Raw genomic sequence first — 21636 nt, 5'->3', positions numbered from 1 at the left:
CATGAACTGAGCTGAAGTCGGACACTTAAGGGACTGAGCCACCCAGGCGCCCCTAATGTTTATTTTTGAGAGAGAGAGAGAGAGAGAGAGAGAGAGAGAGACAGGATGTGGGCAGGGGGAGGGGCAGAGAGAGAGGGAGACACAGAATCTGAAGTCAGTTCCAGGCTCTGAGCTGTCAGCACAGAACCCAATGGGGGCCCCTGAGGGAATGAACCGTGAGATCATGACGTGAGCCAAAGTTGGATGCTTAACCAACTGAACCACCCAGGCGCCCCTGGACAGAAATGTTTTGAAATCAGAAGTGATGAGGACAGGACTTGAAGATAAGCAATATGGTTGTAGTGCATAGGATGGATCACAGGAGACAGAGACCGGAGGCAGAGGAACTGTCAGAAGGGTAATAGGAGTGTGCAAGGAGAGAGGCCGCAATTGAAATGGAGTAACAGACTAGAAGGGATGGGGAGATGTGATAAGTAGAATCCATGTGGCTTGGGATGGATTCCATATGCAACGGAAGCAAAGAAGATGAGAGGTGACATTTCCTGAGCCCCTTCTGTGCCAGACTATGCCAGTGCTTTATATAGACTGTATTGTTAAATTCTTGTAACGACCTGAGAGGTAGCTATAATTATCCCCATTCTCCCGAATTAGTAACTAAGTAATTTGTAAAAGTTCCCTAGCACTGGGATTGAAATACTAAGTTTCATTCACTTATTAATTTTTTATTTTTGAGAGTGCAAGCGCGATCAGGGAGGGGCAGAGAGAAAGGGAGACACCGAATCCGAAGCAGGCTCCAGGCTCTGAGCTGTCAACACAGAGCACGATGCAGGGCTTGAACCCACGAATGGTGAGATCATGACCTGAGTCGAAGTCGGACGCTCAACTGACCAAGCCACCCAGGGGCCCCAAATTCATTCATTTTTAAAACTATTTCCTGAATGCTTGTACTTTGCTAGGCATCCTGGAAGGTGCCAGGGACACAACAGTGAACAATAAAAAAATGGGTGCCATTCTTAAGGTACCCTTAGTCTAGTAAGGGAGGTAGACATTTACCCAAATACCCACTTGGGGTAGTCTTTTCTTGTTGTTGTTTCTTTTAAGAGAGAGACAGAGAGAGAGAAAAAGAATGAGTGAAGAAGAGGGGCAGAGGTAAAGAGAATCCTAAGTAGGCTCCACGTTCAGGACAGAGCCTGACGCAGGGCTCCATCCCACGACCCCAGGATCATAACTTGAGCCGAAATCAAGAGCTAGACTGTCAACCGACTGAGCCACCCAGGCGCCCTGGGGTCATCTTAAAATATATCCAAAAATCCCCTTCAAAGGTAGAGGGTAAATTCCCTGCCGTGTAGTGTGGATTGGACTAAAAGACCTATTTTTAACAAACAGAATAGAGAAGAGGTGGCACTATGTGACTTCTAAGGCGAGGTCATAAAAGACACAGTAGCTCCCTTCTCATCTGTTCTCTGGGATCACTTGCTCTGGGGAGAGCCACCTGCCATGTTCTGAAGAGACTTAAGCAGGCCTTGGAGAGGCCACATGGTAAGGAACTGAGGTCCTACAAATGAACTTGGAAGCAGACCTTCTAGCACCAGGCAAGACTTCAAATGGCTGCAGCCTGGCTGACATCTTGCAATGTCACGGGACTCTGAGCCACAGCCACACCACCAGTCTGCTCCTGGTTCTTGATTAGCAGGAACCAAGAGATGATAAATGTTTACTGTTTTAAGCTAATAAATTTTGAGGTGATATTTAGCAGTAGATAACAAATACATCATGTAAATGAGGTAAGTGCCAAGCAGAAAAGAAACCTAGTTTATGAAAGCGAATCTAACTGAGATAAGGAGGCTGGGATGGTTTCCGTAAGGTGGTAACTCCTGAGGTAAGATCTGGTAGATGAGTAAGAGCTCAAGAGGCAAAGAAGGTGGGTGGAGGAAGGCATCTAGACAGAATGAAAACATGTACAAAGGCCCTGTGACATGTTCAAAGACTTGAAGGAAGACCAGTGTGGCTGAGCATGAAGATGTAGGGAGAGTGTGATACAAGATGAAGTTGTAGAATAAGGCAGAAACTTGAAGATCACGTTAAGAATTTTGGCCTGATCCTAAAAGCAATAGGAAGCCACTGAATTTAAACATAGGGCGTACCATGTGAACACATTATCTTCTATAGTGACATGTTTTAAGAATTTTCTTTTTAAAGTTACTTCACTTTAAATTACTGAGAGTGTTGGGGCGTCTGGGTGGCTCAGTCGGTTAAGTGTCCGACTTCGGCTCAGGTTATGGTCTCGCGGTCCATGAGTTCGAGCCCTGCGTCGGGCTCTGTGCTGACAGCTCAGAGCCCGGAGCCTGTTTCAGATTCTGTGTCTCCCTCTCTCTATGACCCTCCCCCGTTCATGCTCTGTCTCTCTCTGTCTCAAAAATAAATAAACGTTAAAATTTTTTTTTTTAAATTGCTGAGAGTGCTATATAGGACTATTTATATTGTATATATTTAGCTAGTGGGCTAGATAGATGATAAGTTAGTTAGACAGGGTTATTATATACATTTGATTTGATAAGTCACTTAATGAATATTTTTCTCCTTAGAGAATAATAAACGCTTGGTCAGACCGAATCTACCTTCACAGTCACCATTAATATATTTAAATGGGTGACGCTTATAATAATCCTTCTTTTTAATGAATATTTCTACTATCCACCTGTTTTTATTTAAAAATTTTTTTTATTTAAAAAATTAAAAAAAAATTTTAATGTTTATTTATTTTTTGAGAGACAGGGAGAGACAGAGTGTGAGTGGGGGAGGGGCAGAGAGAGAGAGGGAGTCACAAATTCCAAAGCAGGCCTCAGGCTCTGAGCTGTCAGCACAGATCCTGAGGCTGGGCTCGAACTCTCAGACCACGAGATCATGACCTGAGCCAAAGTCGGACGCTTAACCGGCTGAGCCACGCAGGCACCCCTAGCAACCTGTTTTTAAATGTTTATTTCATGTTTCAAAATTGCCAAACCTAGAACTGGCAAGAGAATATTCTTAAGCAATTAGAACTTCTAAGACAATATTTTCCAGCCATCTCGTTATTTTTAAAGAATGATAATCAGAGGAGAGAGTGAAATCATCTCACACATGAACGTAGAAACTTGAAATGCACATAGGTCAAGATTAAATAACCCATGAAGCTGATAGCATGAACCTTTAGATTCTTTGAATACCCTTCCAATTCTAACAGTCTGTGTTTTAAATAACTGGGAATATATGATTTCTCAGGGTTACCAGGAAAAGTTCCCTGAAAGAAAAATGTCTTCTACTCAAAAGAGTTTTAAGTTATACTGTTAAAATCATATCTATTTCATTCTGCTCCTTGAAACCTTGAAAATGTTCCTTCCTATCCAGTCCTTGTGTGTGGGTGGCTTTTAAGAGTGCAGATAATGTGATAATGATGGTGAGGTGATGGCCTGAGTCATACAAGCCAGAAAACAGAGTGGGTCCCTGAAGATTTTGTCTTTTAAAAACTTTTTAGTGGCTGCTTTTGCACTAAGGAGTTTAGGATGAGAATTCTGAGCAGAAGGACTGAGCCAGTGTGAATAGAGGAGGAACCAAGTTTTTCAACAGCCAATGAGGGAAAAATTGCATTTGCAACTGGCTGATCTCAAACTATTTTGTCTGTCACTGAACATGTCTGGGCAGTAGCTGTTCTCTCAGATCTGAGCCTTGGAAAGGGAAAGATAAAGAGATAGTAGGATGAGGTAAAGTTATGTGTGAGACAGACTGCTCCCTCCACCCCCCTGCTTCTTAATTGCCTGCTCACTTCTCAAAAATGAAGTAAATACTGAACATGCTGACTTTCCCCATCATTCCTGTAAATAAGGATATGACTCACAAATCCTGCAATCTCCAGAATGCCATAGATTCTATGGTGATTTGATTTAAAAATAGCTGGGAAAAAGCAAGAAATCATGCGTAAGTTGGGATGGTTTTTCTTTTCTTTCTCTTTCCTTTTTTTTCTTTCTTCCTTCCTTCCTTCTTTATTTCCTCCTGTCTTTATTTCCTCCTTTCTTTCTTTCTTTTCTTTCTTTCTTTCTTTTTTTCTATTTCTTTCTTCCTTCTTTGTTTCTTTCTATTTTTTAAACTTAATTTAAAATGTTTATTTATTTTGAGAGAAAGAGAGAGTGTGTGAGGGGCAGAGAGAAAGAATCCCAAGCAAGCTCCGCACTGTCCGTGCAGAGCCTGATGGGGGGCTTGATCCCATGAACCGTGAGACCATGACATGAGCCGAAAGCAACAGCCAGATGCCTAACTGACTGAACCACCCAGGCGCCCCTGTTTTTGTTTTTCATTTAACTTGTTATTGTGTCAAGCCCTATTCTGTCACAATATATATTCTGAGAATATCTGGTTTCCCGACCAAATTTTAGGGATTTCTGCCTTCTGGGAACTAGCATAGTGAACACAGGGGTCAGATCTCAGATCCCAGGTGAGAAGACTCAAGACTCGGGAGTCACTGTGCTCTACGTGCAAATCTCCATCTGGTTGTACGTTCTTCTTTTCACAGAGAGAGATGAATGTTGATGGCATTTGAATACACTGACCCCCACCCCCAAACTGTTACAAAACCATTGCAATATTATAAATACAGATATGCAGGGTGCTAATTATAATAATAGTGGTTCAAGTAGCAGTAACTATAAAAGCCTACTGAGTGGCATTCACTGACCTTTAGCTGGCTGACCCAGAGATGGGAAGCAAGGAATCTCTTTATTATTGGTGCTAAAACCCCCAAAGCGAGACTTTCTGCAAACCTAGTTTGAGTTTGAGATTGAGGATTAAGGTGCAGGTGAGGAGTTTGTATATCCCCCAAATCTCAGTCCTCCTCTCTGTAATCTGTCCTCGTAGGGAACAAGAGTGCATTCAAAAGGGGCCAATGAAAGGAGACCTAATGAAAGGAATATTTACCAAGTTGGGGACAGAGTTAAGGGAAGCTGGGAGGATTGGTGAAGCTGTTGGGACTGGCAGCCTCAGGGAAGTCTCTCCTACGCCTTGGAAGATGAAGGAGGGAAGAAGCAGTACTAGGACCTGACAGGGACTGTTCTGGAGAGGAGGCTCCGCCCCATCGCATTCCCAAGAATTTGTGCTTTGGTGAGGAGGTGAGGCCACAGCTTACCCAGGGCTTAGCTGGGAGTAGCCTAGAGGATAGATACGTCGGTCTTTCCCTCCTCCTGTCCTTCTCTCTTCTGCTGGTGGCTCCCACCGGGAAAACCCAATCACAAGTCAGAGGGCAAGGGAACTTTGTTGCTGTGGTCCCTCTAGCCAGGCTCCTGGGGCACATACCAGGGTGGAAAAGTGGGGAGAGTGGTGCATCTACAGAGGTGCATGGAGAGTCTTTTTTTTTTTTTTTTAGCTTTTTATATTTTTGAGAGAGAGAGACAGAGTGCGAACAGGGGAGGAACAGAGAGAGAGGGAGACACAGAATCCGAAGCAGGTTCCAGGCTCTAAGCTCTCAGCACAGAGCCTGATGCGGGGCTCAAACTCATGAACCGTGAGATCATGACCTGAGCCGAAGTCAGACACTCAACCAACTGAGCCACCCAGGCGTCCCTGAGAGTCTTTTGCACAGATGACCAACAAGGTAAAAAGGTAGAAATACCTCAGTAGCTAATTAAAAACAAACAAACAAACAAAACCCCAAGATGGCCAGGATGGCCAAATTTGTGATTTTAACCCTGTGTCCTTCCTAGTTTGTCCATTAAATGTCTGGAAATATGAGCCAGGAGGACCATCAGCCCCTCCTTTCCTGAGGATGGGTCAGGGGCAGGGTTGTCAGACAAAATATGAGATGTGTATATATATACATATATATATGTGTATATATATACATATATATATATATATATATATGGCATAAGTATGTCCCAATCATTGTGTAAAAAAAAAAAAAAGCTATTTATCTGAAGTTTAATTTTAACTGGGAACTCTGTATTTTAAAATTTTGTTTATCTTTTTAAAGCTTATTTATTTATTTTGATGGTGGGGAGGGGCACAGAGAGAGGGAGAGAGAATCTCAAGGAGGCTCCACACTGTCAGTGCAGAGCCCAACGTGGGGACTGAACTCACAAACCATGAGATCAGGACCTGAGCCAAGATCAAGTGTTGGTTGCTGAACCCACTGAGCCACCCAGATGCCTCTGTATTTTGTTTTAAATGGTTTAGTTTTGAGAGGTGGGGGAGAGGAGCAGAGAGAGAGACAGAAAATCTAAAGCAGGCTGAGCGCTGTCAGCACAGAGCCCGACACAGGGTTCGATCCCCTGACCCGGGGGGGATCATGACCTGAGCTGAAATCTAGAGTAAGAGGCTCAACCGACTGAACCCCCCAGGTGCGCTGGGAGCTGTGTATTTTTATTGGCTGAGTCTGGCAATCCTAATTTGGGAGGATGGTGGAGAGAAAGCTGGGCGTGCAGACCCTGCCCCCTCCCAACCTCATCCTTAACTGCTGTTTGTTTAGAAGAAAGTGCTCTGGAAGTTGAATGTGGCATCGGATTTCTGAAACCATGCTTTTACAACATCAGTGTTTGAAATGTTAAGTATGTAATAAAAAAAAAAAAGAAGAAAACACTGTTTCATGATCAAATAAATTAGAGTAACACCGGGCTAAAAAAAGTTAAAGAGCTCTCAGCTTTAGGATTTCTCCTGGCCTTTATGTATTTATTTATTTAAAGATTTTATTTTTAGGGGCACCTGGGTGGCTCAGTTGGTTAAACATCTGACTTTGGCTCCGGTCATGATCTCACAGTTTTTGAGTTCCAGCCCCGCGTTGGACCCTATGCTGACAGCTCGGAGCCTGGAGTCTGCCTCGGATTCTGTGTCTCCCTCGCTCTCTGCCTCTCCTCTGCTCACACTCTGTCTCTCTCTGGCTTTCAAAAATAAATAAAGGTTTTTAAAAAATTTAAGATTTTATTTTTAAGTAATCTCTACATCCAACGTGGGGCTTGAACCCACAACCTCAAGATCAAAAGCTGCACACTTCACTAAACTAAGCCAGCCAGGCGCCCCTCCCCTGGCCTTTAATGCTAACATGCATTTGACACCAATAATAGCGTTTTCCTGTTTAATTGAAAACCCAAGACAACGAACAAATGACAAGCCCAAGGTCCTTCTGTTCTACAGTGACCAGAGGTTTCCATTGAAAGGCAATTAAATTTAGCAGTCATTTTGATGTCGATCATGTTAAAACAGAATTTTATTATTATCTCAGCATATTGCTTTAAGGCTTAATTTGCATTTATAAAGGCCGTTTTAAAGCTCCCCATAAACGTTTGCAAAGTGATAGTGTTCTATTTAATAAGAAATTAGATTGCCCACTTGATTCTGCATGGTTTTGCTTAGCTTCATATGAGGAATCAATTAAAACCAAATTATCATCCAAGCAGGGCAATCTTAGATTTTTCAGAGAGAAACATGAGGGTGAAAATATCAGCTTTCTCTGCTTCACAAGGTTATTTTTGGAAAGAAATGAATTGTTGTGAAAGGGGCACGAAAGATCACTGTGCTGTAGAAGTCTTATTATCACCCTCACTGTAGAGTTGGTGAGCTACACAGGTCTTATAGCTTTCTTTCTTTCTAGTCGTAAGTATTTTAGCTAATTTGTTGTCCAATGTGTGATCCTGTTCTGTAATGTGCAATGGGAGAATAAGGGAGGTGTATTGGGATTAGAATCAGTGGCAAAGGGGCAGATTCCATGCTTGTGCCCCAGCCCCAATCACTACCCCCTAGTAACAGTGGAAAGATTCTTCTATAATGTGAAAAAGCATTTTTTTTTTTTCACATCATAGAGTAGGTGTGAACATAGAGTCCTGGGTTGGTTTGGAGGTTCTGCTCCATAAAATCTTCAGAGCCTCAAATTTATCTGCTCTTATTAAGGGATGTCCCTCATTATTATATTAAAAAAATTTTTTAACGTTTATTTATTTTTGAGACAATGCGGGAGACAGAGTGCAAGCAGTGGAGGGGCAGACCAGAGCCTGATGCGGGGCTCGAACTCACAAACCATGAGATCATGACCTGAGCCGAAATCTGACGCTTAACCTATAGAGCCACTCAGGTGCCCCTAGGGATGTCCCTCGTTATTATAATCTGAGATGCCAGCTGCTCATTGTTGGGGTTCAAGATGGCTACAGGGAGTAGGGACACAGAAGAAGAGAGGCCAACTTGGTGGGCTGCTATCCTGGAAGCTGCCATGAGATGCTTCTGGGCCATGGGGTCCCCAGATGTTTGGTCAAACATTATTCTGGGTGTCTCTGTGAGGGTGTTTTTGCATGAGATTTACTTTTTTGTTTGTTTGTTTTTATTTTGAGAGAAAGAAAGAGAGAGAGAGAATGAGCGAGGGAGGGGCAGAGAGAGGGAGTGAGACAGAATCCCAGGTAGGCTCTGTACTGTCAGCAAAGAAGCTCAAACTCATGAATCATGAGATCATGACCTGAGTCAAAATCAAGAGTCTGAGGCTTAACCGACTGAGCCACCCAGGCTTCCTGGGATTTACTTTTTAATTAGTAAAATGAGTAAAGCAGATAGGCCTCCCTAATGTGGGTGGAGCTTGTCTGATCAGTTGAAGTACTGAATAGAACAAAAAGGTTATGAGTAAGAGAGATCTCCTCCTGCCTGCCTCCCTTGAGTTGGGATGTTGGCTCTTTCCTGCCTTTAGACCAGATAAGAGACATTGGCTCTTTCTGGGTCTCAAGCCTGTCCACCTTCACATGAGAACTGCACCATTGGCTTCCTAGGTCTCTAGCTAACAGATGACAAATCTTGGGACTTGTCAGCCTCCATAATCACATGCGCTAATTCCCTTTAATAAATCCCCCCCTCTCTCTATCTCCTATTGGTTCTGTTTCTCTGGGGAACTCTGGCCAATACAATCCTATTGCTTGAAACTTAGTATGGAAGAAAAAGAACCAGTATATGGGGTGAAGTGTGTGGGGGCGGATGCAGAAGATTCTGCCACAAGAAGGAAACTCAAACCCTTGAGGGTAGCGGTGAGTCAGCAGTGACGGGGCTACGTTCTTTTATTTTGGGAGCTGATTAAGAGCACTGCCATACCAGCAGGTCAGGCTCTCCATTTATCAATTTGGGCAGCAGTGACCTCTGTCTTACCAGATGAAAGTTCTTGGAAGATATTGATCATATCCAAATTCCTTCATTTTAAATATCTTTTCAGAGTATGTTAAAAAATTTTTTTACATCCTATTTTTTTTTGAGAGAGAGAGGCAGAAAGAAATCCCAAGCAGGCTCCACGCTGTCAGTGCAGAGCCGTAGGCGGGGCTCTCGCTCATGAATCCTGAGATCATGACCTGAGCTGAAATCAAGAGTTGGGCGCTTAACTGGCTGAGCCACCCCCCCCCCCCCGCCATGTGCCCCTCTATCCAGAGTATGTTACATACAAATATGTCTACAAATAGAAAGCCCTGTCACTTCGTGCAGAGATGCACGTTTATATTTATATGAATATGTGTGTATAGAACGTGGAAATAGGACATTTGGTCTGTTTCAATGCCTGAAATGGAAGTAAGGGTAATTACTTTTCTACAGTGAGTAATACACTCTCAGCTTGTAGGCATTTTCTTTTTCTTACACCGGGTAATGTCTGTTAAGGGTGAAGGATGACAAAGGATGGTTTTGACAATGGTGACGAATTACTCAGTTCCTAGATTGGGGATTTTGAAGCCACTTCACTAGCTAGGGGCAGATGTCACCCATTACTAGAGGTCTAACATTCGATTTTAGGAGCAGTTATCTAAGCTCGTGTAAGAACTGCTAATAGGAACACGCGTCTCTTCCTACGCTCTGTGCAAAGATCAATTGTACATGACTCCTGATGGTTGTTGCTCAGGGTCGTTTCTTGACTCCTATTCTTTCCATCTGTGGGAAAAGCATGGGACTGTGAGATCTCAGTTTGGTTTGCTATTATTCTTGGATCCTAGTATAAGGCCATCAAAGTAATAAATAGGTGGAAATTTGAATAAATGCTTACTTTTAATTTGTAATTGGTTCAAACTTAAAAAAAAGCTTGATGTAGCATCAGGGTTTATTGCATAATTTGTGGACCAAGCGTGACATGAAAATTTGGACCCCTTGGCTCAAAAACTAAGAATCTCTGACACTGACAGTAAAGCATTTAAAGCCAGGGCAGGGCCCTTCTGAGTGTAGGTCCTGTGCAGCTGCACATGTGGCACATCTATGAAGCCAGCCATGCTTAGCTCTGTATGATCATCACTTTAATGCCCTTGAAGTCCCCACAAAACTCCCACTTTATCCTCTCCCTCCATGTCCTCGAATCTTCTCTTTCTTCCGAAATCTTTACTTTGTATAACATTATAGGAAATGAGAGAATCTAAAGAGAAAACATCAATTGATTTTAGATTCCCACCCCCCCCTTTCCTTCCTGACTATCAGGGCTCACAGACATTTCCTTGTTTTCTGACTTCCTCTAAATCGATGCAGTACCCTAGGTTGCTTCCTTGTCATGTATACACACGTGGAGAACATTCGTGGGGCTGTATGTAGGGAATTGATTCCTATCAAATAAACTAGGAATAGTCTTCAAAGGCCTTTGACATTTAATATGGAAAAGTAACCTATAAGAATCACGTCATCCACATGTAGTGAAAAGTGAACTAATTACCCAGGGAGATGGGATATACCTGGATCCTGAAAAGATTTATAAGGCAAATTAAAGGCACAACTTTATTTCCTTTTTTTTTTTAATATGAAATTTATTGTCAAATTGGTTTCCATACAACACCCAGCGCTCATCCCAACAGGTGCCCTCCTCAATGCCCATCACTCACCCTCCCCTCCCTCCCACCCCCTATCAACCCCCAGTTTATTCTCAGTTTTTAAGAGTCTCTTGTGGTTTGGCTCCCTCCCTCTCTTTTTTTTCCTTCCCCTCCCCCATGGTCTTCTGTTAAGTTTCTCAGGATCCACATAAGAATGAAAACATATGGGGATGCCTGGGTGGCTCGGTCGGTTGGGTGTCCGACTTCAGCTCAGGTCATGATCTCATGGTCCGTGAGTTCGAGCCCCATGTCAGGCTCTGTGCTGACAGCTCAGAGCCTGGAGCCTGCTTCAAATTCTGTGTCTCCCTCTCTCTCTGCCCCTCCCCTGCTCGTGCTCTGTCTCTCTCTGTCTCAAAAATAAATAAAAACATTTAAAAAAAATTAAAAAAAAAGAATTAAAACATATGGTATCTGTCTTTCTCTGTATGACTTATTTCACTTAGCATTAACACTCTCCAGTTCCATCCACGTTGCTACAAAAGGCCACATCTCATTCGTTCTCATTGCCAAGTAGTATTCCATTGTGTATGTAAACCACAATTTCTTTATCCATTCATCAGTTGATGGACATTTAGGGTCTTTCCATAATTTGGCTATTGTTGAAAGTGCTGCTATAAACATTGGGGTACAAGTGCCCCTATGCATCAGCACTCCTGTATCCCTTGGGTAAATTCCTAGCAGTGCTATTGCTGGGTCATAGGGTAGTTCTATTTTTAATTTTTTGAGGAACCTCCACACTGTTTTCCAGAGTGGCTGCACCAGTTTGCATTCCCACCAACAGTGCAAGAGGATTCCCATTTCTCCACATCCTCACCAACATCTACAGTCTCCTGATTTGTTCATTTTAGCCACTCTGACAGGCGTGAGGTGGTATCTCAGTGTGGTTTTGATTTGTATTTCCCTGATGAGGAGTGACGTTGAGCATCTTTTCATGTGTCTATTGGCCATCTGGATGTCTTCTTTGAAAAAGTGTCTGTTCCTGTCTTCTGCCCATTTCTTCACTGGATTATTTTTTTTTTTTTGGGTGTGGAGTTTGGTGAGTTCTTTATAGATTTTAGATACTAGCCCTTTATCTGATATGTCATTTGCAAATATCTTTTTCCATTCCATCAGTTGCCTTTTAGTTTTGTCAATTGTTTCCTTTGCAGTGTAGAAGCTTTTTATCTTGATGAGGTCCCAATAGTTCACTCTCACCATTGTTATTTAACATAGTGTTGGAAGTCCTAGTATACAGCTTTCTCAATTGTCTGTGTATGCGTATGTGTGTGTGTGTGTGTGTGTGTGTGTGTGTTCTTTCAATACTTTCTTGAATATATAACATCTTACTGTGTCCCACGTTAAGTAATGAATTAAATAAAACCTTTGCCATATGTTTATTTAATATTGGTATTGATTTATGTATCATGTTTTTACGTTTAAAAAATTATCTTTTAACTTAATAAAAAAAAAGTGCTTCCTGAATGGCAGATAAGGATCTCCAAAAATCTGCTTCTCCATAAAGGCAATAAAAGCTGTGGCAAAAGTCGAAATCAAATTTTTCTGTATTCTGAAAATTAACTAAAGAATTACACAATTCCAAGTTGTGTTTATCAAGAAAAATGGCTGACTCTTGGTAAGAACCATCCTCCTCTCCCCTTGAGGACCAAAAGTTGCACAACGTGATAGCTGTGTGAACCAGCAGTCTAACTGGAGAGGGTAGAACGGGTTTGGAACTTCCCCAAAGCCTGTCAACGTTTGACCAATTGTCAACATTTGACCAGTAAAGCCTCTTATTGAAAATCCCCCTTCCCATGACCTGACTTTATTTGACCTGACTCAGAGCATGCTCTGTACCAACATCCCTGATTCTAGGGACTTTGGGGGAAAAAATCAATGGCAATTGTTTAATACTGCAGCTATCTGAGATGAGGTTACTGAGTGGGCCTAATCAAAACACTTAAAAAAGAACAACAGGGAAATGAGAGGTCCATAAGAGATTTTGAAAAGCTCACGCACATTCTTGGAAATCTAGAAGACCATGTGCATACACAGAAAAGGCCCCAGAAGGTCCTAATCTGTCCTCTCTAGCTTGCCTTGACGCTCTGCACAAGCTAAGACAGAGCTGCAAGATCCCAACACACAAAGGCTGGGAGAGTTATTAGTTCAAAGCATTTATGGAAATCTCTAGGTAATCATTAGCTGACCACTAAGCTAACCAGGCAGAGACTTCAACAGCCACATATGACAAAGAACACAGACTTTACACAAAGACTGCAGAAAAGTGACTAAACCGATAAATAAATAAACAGCAACAATAATAACAAAAACAAAAAAGCAGCAACAAAAAAGCCTGGAGAGAGCATCTGATTTCCAGAGTTGCCACAATATATTGTTTAAAACAGAAAAATATTTTTTCAACAGAAAAATATGAGACACACAAAGAAACAAGAATGTGTAGCCCATGCAAAAGAAAACAACCAGACAATTCTCTCTAACAATGTCCAGACTTTGGACTTTTAAAAAAAAAAAATTTTTTTAACGTTTATTTATTTTTGGGACAGAGACAGAGCATGAACGGGGGAGGGGCAGAGAGAGAGGGAGACACAGAATCGGAAGCAGGCTCCAGGCTCTGAGCCATCAGCCCAGAGCCTGACGCAGGGCTCGAACTCACGGACCGCGAGATCGTGACCTGAGCCGAAGTCGGACGCTCAACCGACTGAGCCACCCAGGCGCCCCTCAGACTTTGGACTTTTTAAACGAAGACTTTAAATCACCTAATGAACTGAAGGAAACCATGTTTAAAGAATTAAAGGAAAGTGTGAGAATAATCCAAAACTATAATCAACTATAATCACCTATAATCAATCTTGTAAATTCCATTTACAAGAGCAAAAAAAAATTTAGAAATGAATTTATTTAAAAAAAATTTTTTAACGTTTATTTATTTTTGAGACAGAGAGAGACAGAACATGAACGCGGGAGGGTCAGAGAGAGAGGGAGACACAGAATCCGAAACAGGCCCCAGGCTCTGAGCTGTCAGCACAGAGCCCGACGCGGGGCTCGAACTCACGGACCGTGAGGTCATGACCTGAGCCAAAGTCGGACGCTTACCCGACCAAGCCACCCAGGCGCCCCAGAAATGAATTTATTTAAAGCACAAGATTTATATACAGAAAATACACAAAGGATCAGAAGCCACTATTGTTAAGATGGCAATATTCCACAAATTGATCTATGCGTTCAACTGAATCCCTCTCAAAGTCCCAGCTGCTATTTTTTTTTTTTTTTTTGCAGAAACTGACAGGTTAATATTTGTATGGAAACTCATGGAAACAGAATATTCAAAGCAATCTTTTAAAAGATTAAGAAACTTGTAGGATGTAAACTTCCCAGTTTCAAAACTTATTACAAAGCTACAGTAATAAAGTAGTAAAGACAATGTGGTACTGGCATAATTCAATGGATAAACCATAATCTTTTCACTCTCTCGAGTCCTTGCTTCGAAGATGACCAGGAAAAGAAAGAATAATGGTCATGCCAGAAAGGGCCACGGCCAATTGCAGTCTGTTTCCTCCACCAACTTCTCCCACTGCGTGCCCAAGGAAAAGGCCATTAGGAAGTTCATTATTCTGAACATAGTGGAGGCTGCCACCATCAAGGACATTTCTGAAGCAAGTGTCTTGGACACCTAGATGCTTCTCAAGCTGTATACAAAACTACATTGCTGTGTGAGTTGTGCCATTCACAGCAAAGTAGTTAGGAATCACCCTCGTGAAGCACAGAAGGACCCCACTCTGATTTAGACCCACAGGTGCTGCCTCATGACCTCCATCAAAGCCCATGTAAGGAGATAAGTCTTTAAGGACTGAAGAAAAACTGCTTTGTGCAAAAAATAAAATAAAATAGAGATTATACTTTAAACACACACACACACACACACACACACACAACAAATCTTTTATCTTTTCAACAAATAGTGTTGGAACAACTGGATGCAAAAGAATAAAGTTGAACCCCTTACCTCACACCATGTATAAAATTAACTATATGGTCTGCAAATATTTTCTCCCATTCTGTAGGTTGTCTTTTCATTTTGTTGAACATGTCCTTGGTAATCAAACTGGAAAGCTGAATGTGTCTTCCCCACAGAAACAATCCTGTGTATATGTCAGTCACTTAGGGGTGGGATATGCTTGGGTGACCTGATCTAGGAGTGGTCCTAGTTATTTTAGAGGATGTGTAAGAAATGGACACAGCATTCCCACTTCCAAACAACTAGCCTCTCAACAAATTTAGATCAGACTCATTCTTCTCTTCTTCAAAGATTTTTTATGTCTGTCCTTCTTTTTATTGTTTTTAATCAAATTGATGCTGCATTCTTACAGAAAACTCCTGAATATATGTTCTGAAAATTTACCTCCTGTCATACACAGGGTAGAGAGGAAGACCGAGCAGGGGTTTTCCTGAATGTGTGGCAATAGTAATGACTCATGCTACTTCCTTTTTCTAACACTTTCTATCGGTGGGGAGGAGAAAGCTCACAGTCATGCCTGGGATAAACCATCTTTATTTAGAGGGTGTCCTTGGCATAGTGATTGCTTTTTTTCTTCTTTTGCCACAATGCAAAGTGAGGAATTAAAAACGCAGAGCAAGTTGGAGAGAGTTTAGAACTGCAACTTTAGGAAAACAAGAAAAAGTCATCTGTAAAATAAATGCAACATATATTAAAATGAATTCCTTTGCATATGCCATAGAGAAAGTCAAACTTCGCCTATTTCTTTATTCTTTTGTGTGGTCAGAGGTACTAAATGACTCTTTAATCATACAAAGCCAATAAAGAGAACAGAGATGGAGAAAAAAAGGAGGAAGGAGTGCAAAGAAGATGGTAAGTGTGAACACAGTTTTCCAACGTGGGCAGTCCAGAGAGTATCTCAGTTCCCCAAAGATGTTTGTTTTGTAATTTTATTGCATTATTCTTTTAGATGTTTTCTCTCTGAATGGCTAGAAGTCAACAATTCCAGACTCTAAATCTGTCTGTTGAAAGCAAGGCACTCAAGTCCTTTCCAATTCTCTCCACTCATAAAAAGAGGAATAATTGAGGGTTTTAGACCTTAAGAGATGTCTCGAAGCATTGCCCAGAGATTAAACATCAGCAATTATATAACGCTATTCAACTTAAAACTGAGGGGAAAGAAGCCAAGTCATTGCGGAAACCAGAGCCAAAAAAGGATTGCTATTTAGTTCACCCAACCGTGCTGCTTTTGAAATACTATAATTCAGATCATTCAATGAAACTTGTTTGCTTAAAATTTCCTGTTCTTTATTTAAAAAGAAGGGCTTAGAGTAAGGAAGGCATGAACTGCTATTTCATAAATAGGTATAATTATACCCCACTGTATGTGGTATTATGAAAATTAAACATTTATCGGTGAAAGACCTAACACAGTCTGGCACATGTTAAGGGATTGGTAAGACTTGGCTGCCATAGTTTTTATTATTACTGCTGGTATTATTGTTATTATGATAGAGGTAGATCTGTGAGTGGCATGGAAATTGCTCGTAGTTAGATAACTGATCCGAATCATTCAGAATGTTTATATTGTGTTTCACGGACATGGACAGAAAATAGAATAACATTTCAGCTTTGGTGTCAACGTAGAATTAGTCAGTGCCAGATTCTCAAAAGAATGCTTACATTTTATGTTATTGTCCAAAATGAATTTCAGTACCAGACTCCTGCATGTGAGACTTTGACTGCAACAACTAATTTATTTACCAGTTAATTTCTAAAACTTGAGCTATTTATCATTAATACGATGTCATATGCATTAAAAGCACCCTTTATTTATTTAAAAAGTTTTTTTCTATTTGTTTTTGAAAGAAAGAGAGAGAGAGGGAGGGACAAAGAGAGAGGGGGACAGAAGATCTGAAGCGGGCTCTGCGTTGACAACAGTGAGCCCGCCCCATGCAGGACTGGAACTCACAAACCATGAGATCATGACCCGAGTTGAAGTCAGACACTCAACTGACTGAGCCACCCAGACGCCCCCCAAAAGCACCGTTTAAATAAAGAATACATGAGAAAAAATGGGACAGACTTTGAAATTTACTAATTGCCTTCTACCTCATCTATCTGGGTTATCTATATCTTTATCTACCTTCAACGAGGCTATTTCATAACCTGTTATTTATTTTTTAATATTTTTAAAAATGTTTTTGTTTATTTTTGAGAGAGAGAGAGAGAAGGGGACAGAGGATCCAAAGCCAGTTCTATGCTGACAGCAAAGAGCCCGATGCAGGGTTTGAACTCAAGAACTGCAAGATCATGACCTGAACCAAAGTCAGCTGCTTCACAGACTGAGCCACCCAGGCATCCCTCCCTTCACAACCTTTTAGATACAGAAGTTAACTTGTGGAAAATTTATTGTAATGCAAACACTTCCTGTCCGCAAAAATGCAAATTGTATTCCAGTGGATATTGACCAGTTTTGCCAGCTTTGCATCTGTTTGCAAATTCATTTCACATTCTTTATCTGACTACAAACTTGTGGTTCTCTTTTAAACTGGCTACAACATCTGTTGGCCCCTCATTAATTCCTGAGGTAAATAAAATCTTCTATACATGGTTATTTTATATTGCGTGAAAGTCGTAATTTTCTCTTCATTTAAATTTATCCTTTAATAAAAAAAGATTTCTTCTTTAATGAGTATAAGCATCAAATTTATATGACTCCCTGAGGAACACATCTGAAATTCAAGCACATAACCTTCCTCACCAGTGTTCTTGTCAAGGTCAGAATTACACCCTTCTTCCTGCAGCTTCTGGACGGTCATTGTCAGAAAGTCAGTCAAAGACAGCTAAGCTTACTAAGCGAAGAATAGGGTCCTGGGAATTTTTTAATAGCTTTTTCTATGGGAGAAAAATCTGCAAAAGTTTCTAAGGCAATGGACAATGAGTTGCCAGGAAAAATAGGTATTAACCAGAGTAAGTGAAATCCCTCTAGAGGGCTTACTGAAAGAGAATTTGGAAGCCAGGTTTGGGTTCAGAGAGGACTCAACCCACAAGAATATATTCATAACTAACACTCTTTGAGGTTTTAAACTAAAATTTGGTTAATGTCCTTTAAGAAAGCAAAACACTGAAAAACATTTTGCTTTCATATTTTATCACTATAGGTGCATCGTTTAAAGTATAGAAATAGAGGGGCACCTAGCTGGCTCAGTCGGAGGGGCATGTGACTCTTGATCTCAGGGTCATGGGTTCAAGTCCCATGTTGGGTATAGAGATTACTTAAATAAATAAACTTTAGGGGCGCCTGGGTGGCTCAGTCGGTTAAGCATCCGACTTCAACTCAGGTCACGATCTCGCGGTCCGTGAGTTCGAGCCCCGCGACGGGCTCTGGGCTGATGGCTCAGAGCCTGGAGCCTGCTTCCAGTTCTGTGTCTCCCTCTCTCTCTGCCCCTCCCCCGTTCATGCTCTGTCTCTCTCTGTCTCAAAAATAAATAAACGTTAAAAAAAAAAAAACTTTAGAGGCAACTAGGTGGCTCAGTCCATTAAACCTCTGAATCTTGATTTCAGCTCAGGTCATGATCTCGCAGTTCATGAGTTCTAGACTCGGACTTAGTCCTGACAGTGCTGAGCCTGCTTGGGATTCTTTCTCTCTCTCCTGTTCTCTCTGCCCCTCCCCTACTCCCATTCACTCTCTGTCTCTCTCAAAATAAATAAATGAACTTAAAAAAAGTAATGAGTGTAACCTTTAAAATAAATAAATAAATAGACTTTAAAAAAACAAATAAATAAAATAAAATATAGGGATAGAACTATTCAGATGTTCTCTAAGTAGTATGCTGCTAAAATTTCAGTCCTTCTTACTTAATTTAATCTTACATAATTGCAGAATTGAATATTTTACAGCTATAATACCATTCTACTTATGTAAGTAATATTTTATATAATTGAAATAATTATGTGGGAGGAATTTAGTCAACCCAACTATGTAACCATTCATGTAGGTCATAGAATTATAAAGATATTTAAAATATATTTCTATGTGAATGCGTAGTGCTTCTAACAAAAGAGGTATCAACTATAATCATATAAGTACTGAAGATTATAAATAATGACCATTTAATGAATATGACTAATTACATTAGTGGGTGTTTAATAAAAAAGGAAGCAAGTATGACAATGTAAGTGTGTGTCACCATGTGGAACATTTAATAAAAGATTACAAAGACCTAATGAGAGCTTTTTTGAATTAATACAATATCTGTTTTTAAAACTAGTAATAATTAAAAAAAACTAGTAATAATCTTTTATTGTGGGTATGCTTCATATATTGCCTATTATTAATCTGATCAGAAGATGAGATAATTTTGTCAATCACTACTCAAGCATCACTTCCCTTGTGAAGCCATTCCTGATGCCCATAAGGCAGAATTAGACGTTCTTTCCTTTCTGTTCCCACAATGTGTATGCCATAAGGCTCAACAATTGTTATTTATCCATGGATCTATATCTATAGGTGTGATATAATAGAAACAATATAGACGTTGGAGTCAAATCAGATTTGAATCCTAAAATCACCAAATTGCTCGTTGAGTGATCATAGATGAGCAAATTAACATGAACCTCACTCAGCAAGAGGCACATAACAATCATTATAGCATTATTGTATATGCTTATATACACAATAGTGTTATATTATTATTGCATATGTTTGTATGTACAATAACATTTAGTAATGTTGTGATTAAGACTAAGGGAAATTATTGGGGTGCCTGGCTGGCTTAGTCAGTGGAGCGATGACTCTTGATCTCGAGGTTCTGATTTCAAGCCCCGTGTTGGGTGTAGAGATTGCTTAAAAAGAGTAAAATATTTTTAAAAAAAGATTAAAAAATTGTATATGTTGCCACCTGGAGCATAGCAGGTGCTCAAAAAAGTTTACATAAACATTTCCACCTCTTACCTAGATGGTAAGTAAACTATTTTATCAATTTCATTATATATTTACCATATAATGCTAAATAAATGTTGTAAGAGAGAAGTGTAAAAGACTAAATTATAAATGCCTTAGAAGTTGTTAGTATTTCCCATCTTGTTTTGATAAGTCATTGTTAATATTCACTTTCTCCTCAACTTGGTTAGAGGTGCTATTTTGACACCCATATTTGAAAAAAAAATGCAAACAATTGAGCAATTTATCACCCTTGCGAAATATCCCTGGTGTTCCTTCTTCATTATTGACGGGGAGAGACTAATGTCCAATGCTACTCAACTGGGTAAAGATGAAACATTTGCCCAGGCACAAAGATCCCATCTTGCCTGCTCATGAAGTCTGGCCTAGGCGAGTAGGGCAGGGGTGCTGGGGGTGCTGGGGCTCTGACACAAGTGGAGTGACCAGACCCTGCCCAACCATCTAGCTGGGCTGCTCACCATTCATTTCCTACCTTCTCACACTAGCCAAACCAGATTTCAGCCAGTCTCTGGACCTGCCACTGACTTTTCACCAGAAAGGTCTTCTGCTTGAACTACGTTTCCTCACGTTGTGGCTTGCGTCCTTTGCAACTCAACTCAGTTCCCATTTTGCCTAGAAAATCTTTTCTGGGGGCGCCTGGGTGGCTCAGCCAGCTAAGCGTCCGACTTTGGCTCAGGTTTGTGAGTTCGAGCCCCACATCGGGCTCTGTGCTGACAGCAGGCCTGGAACCTACTTCACATTCTGTGTCTCCCTTTCTCTCTGCCCCTCTTCCACTTGCTCACTCTCTCCCTCTCAAAAATAAATAAACATTAAAAATATTTGTAAAAAAAGAAATAAAAAGAAAATCTTTCCGGAATCATCCATATTTCTCTTCTATCCGCATTATGCCCCCTATAAGACAGAAGTTATAGTATCTCTTATAGGCCATGTTCCTCTCTTTTAGGATTAATAAATTACAGGCCAAGTCAAACCTTTATTTTAACAAGCAATGTATAACTATCAGCATTAGTATGCCCCCAATATCCCATGAGATTTATATGTATTATTAGTTATTTATCTGAAATTCAAATTTAACTGGGCACCCTGTGTTTTTAAAAAAAATTTTTTTAATGTTCATTTATTTCAGAGAGAGAGACACACAGAGCATGAAGGGGGAGGGACAGAGAGAGGGAGACACAGAATCTGAAGCAGGCTCCAGGCTCTGAGCTGTCAGCACAGAGCCCGACACGGGGCTCAAACCCAAAAACCATGAGATCATGACGTGAGCCAAAGTTGGACACTTAACCAACTGAGCCACCCGGGTGCCCAGGCACCCTGTATTTTTCTTTACTAGATCTGGCACTCCTACTCTCCTGTCCTGGGCTACCGTAGTGTATTGTTTCACTTGTCTTGTACCACACCATGAGTCACAGCTGTTACCAGGCTCCTTCGGGGCTCAGCAGAGTGTCCAGACGCTTTGCTTTATCTACCTCACTCTTCCTGATGCTCCACCACCAAACGCCCAGCACAGGGCCTTTAATGCCATTGAGAAGGCAGAAGTAGTGTCCTCAGGCATCCTTTCATTAGCCCAGTTTAGTAGCAAATATCTGTTAAACTCCCGTACAGTGCTGGGCACTGAAGGATGTTCTGGAGATAGAACTTCAAACAAGCCACGGCCATTGTCGTAAAGGAGCTCCCAGCTCACTCAGGAAAACAGGCATGGCAGAAAGCAATCTCAATGGGTGCAATAAGTTCCAGAATAGGGTGAGGCAAGAACACGGGGGAGGGCCCCAAACCCAGTCTCCGGGGGTTAGAGGAGTCTTCTGGGAGAAAGAGCAGGTAGGTGGAGACCTAATAATCAACAAGAGTGAACAGGTGAT

At 41.1% G+C, this 21636-nt stretch overlaps 1 pseudogene; it reads left to right on the top strand.

The window, feature by feature from the left end:
- The first annotated feature begins 14259 nt into the window (after positions 1–14259).
- LOC123610662 lies at positions 14260–14720 on the top strand (annotated as a pseudogene).
- Positions 14721–21636: the final 6916 nt, after the last annotated feature.

The sequence above is a fragment of the Leopardus geoffroyi genome, chromosome C2, assembly GCF_018350155.1.
Source record: "Leopardus geoffroyi isolate Oge1 chromosome C2, O.geoffroyi_Oge1_pat1.0, whole genome shotgun sequence".
Classification (NCBI taxonomy): domain Eukaryota; kingdom Metazoa; phylum Chordata; class Mammalia; order Carnivora; family Felidae; genus Leopardus; species Leopardus geoffroyi.
Note: the sequence above shows the minus strand (reverse complement) of the source record. Positions and strands in the feature narration are given on the sequence as shown.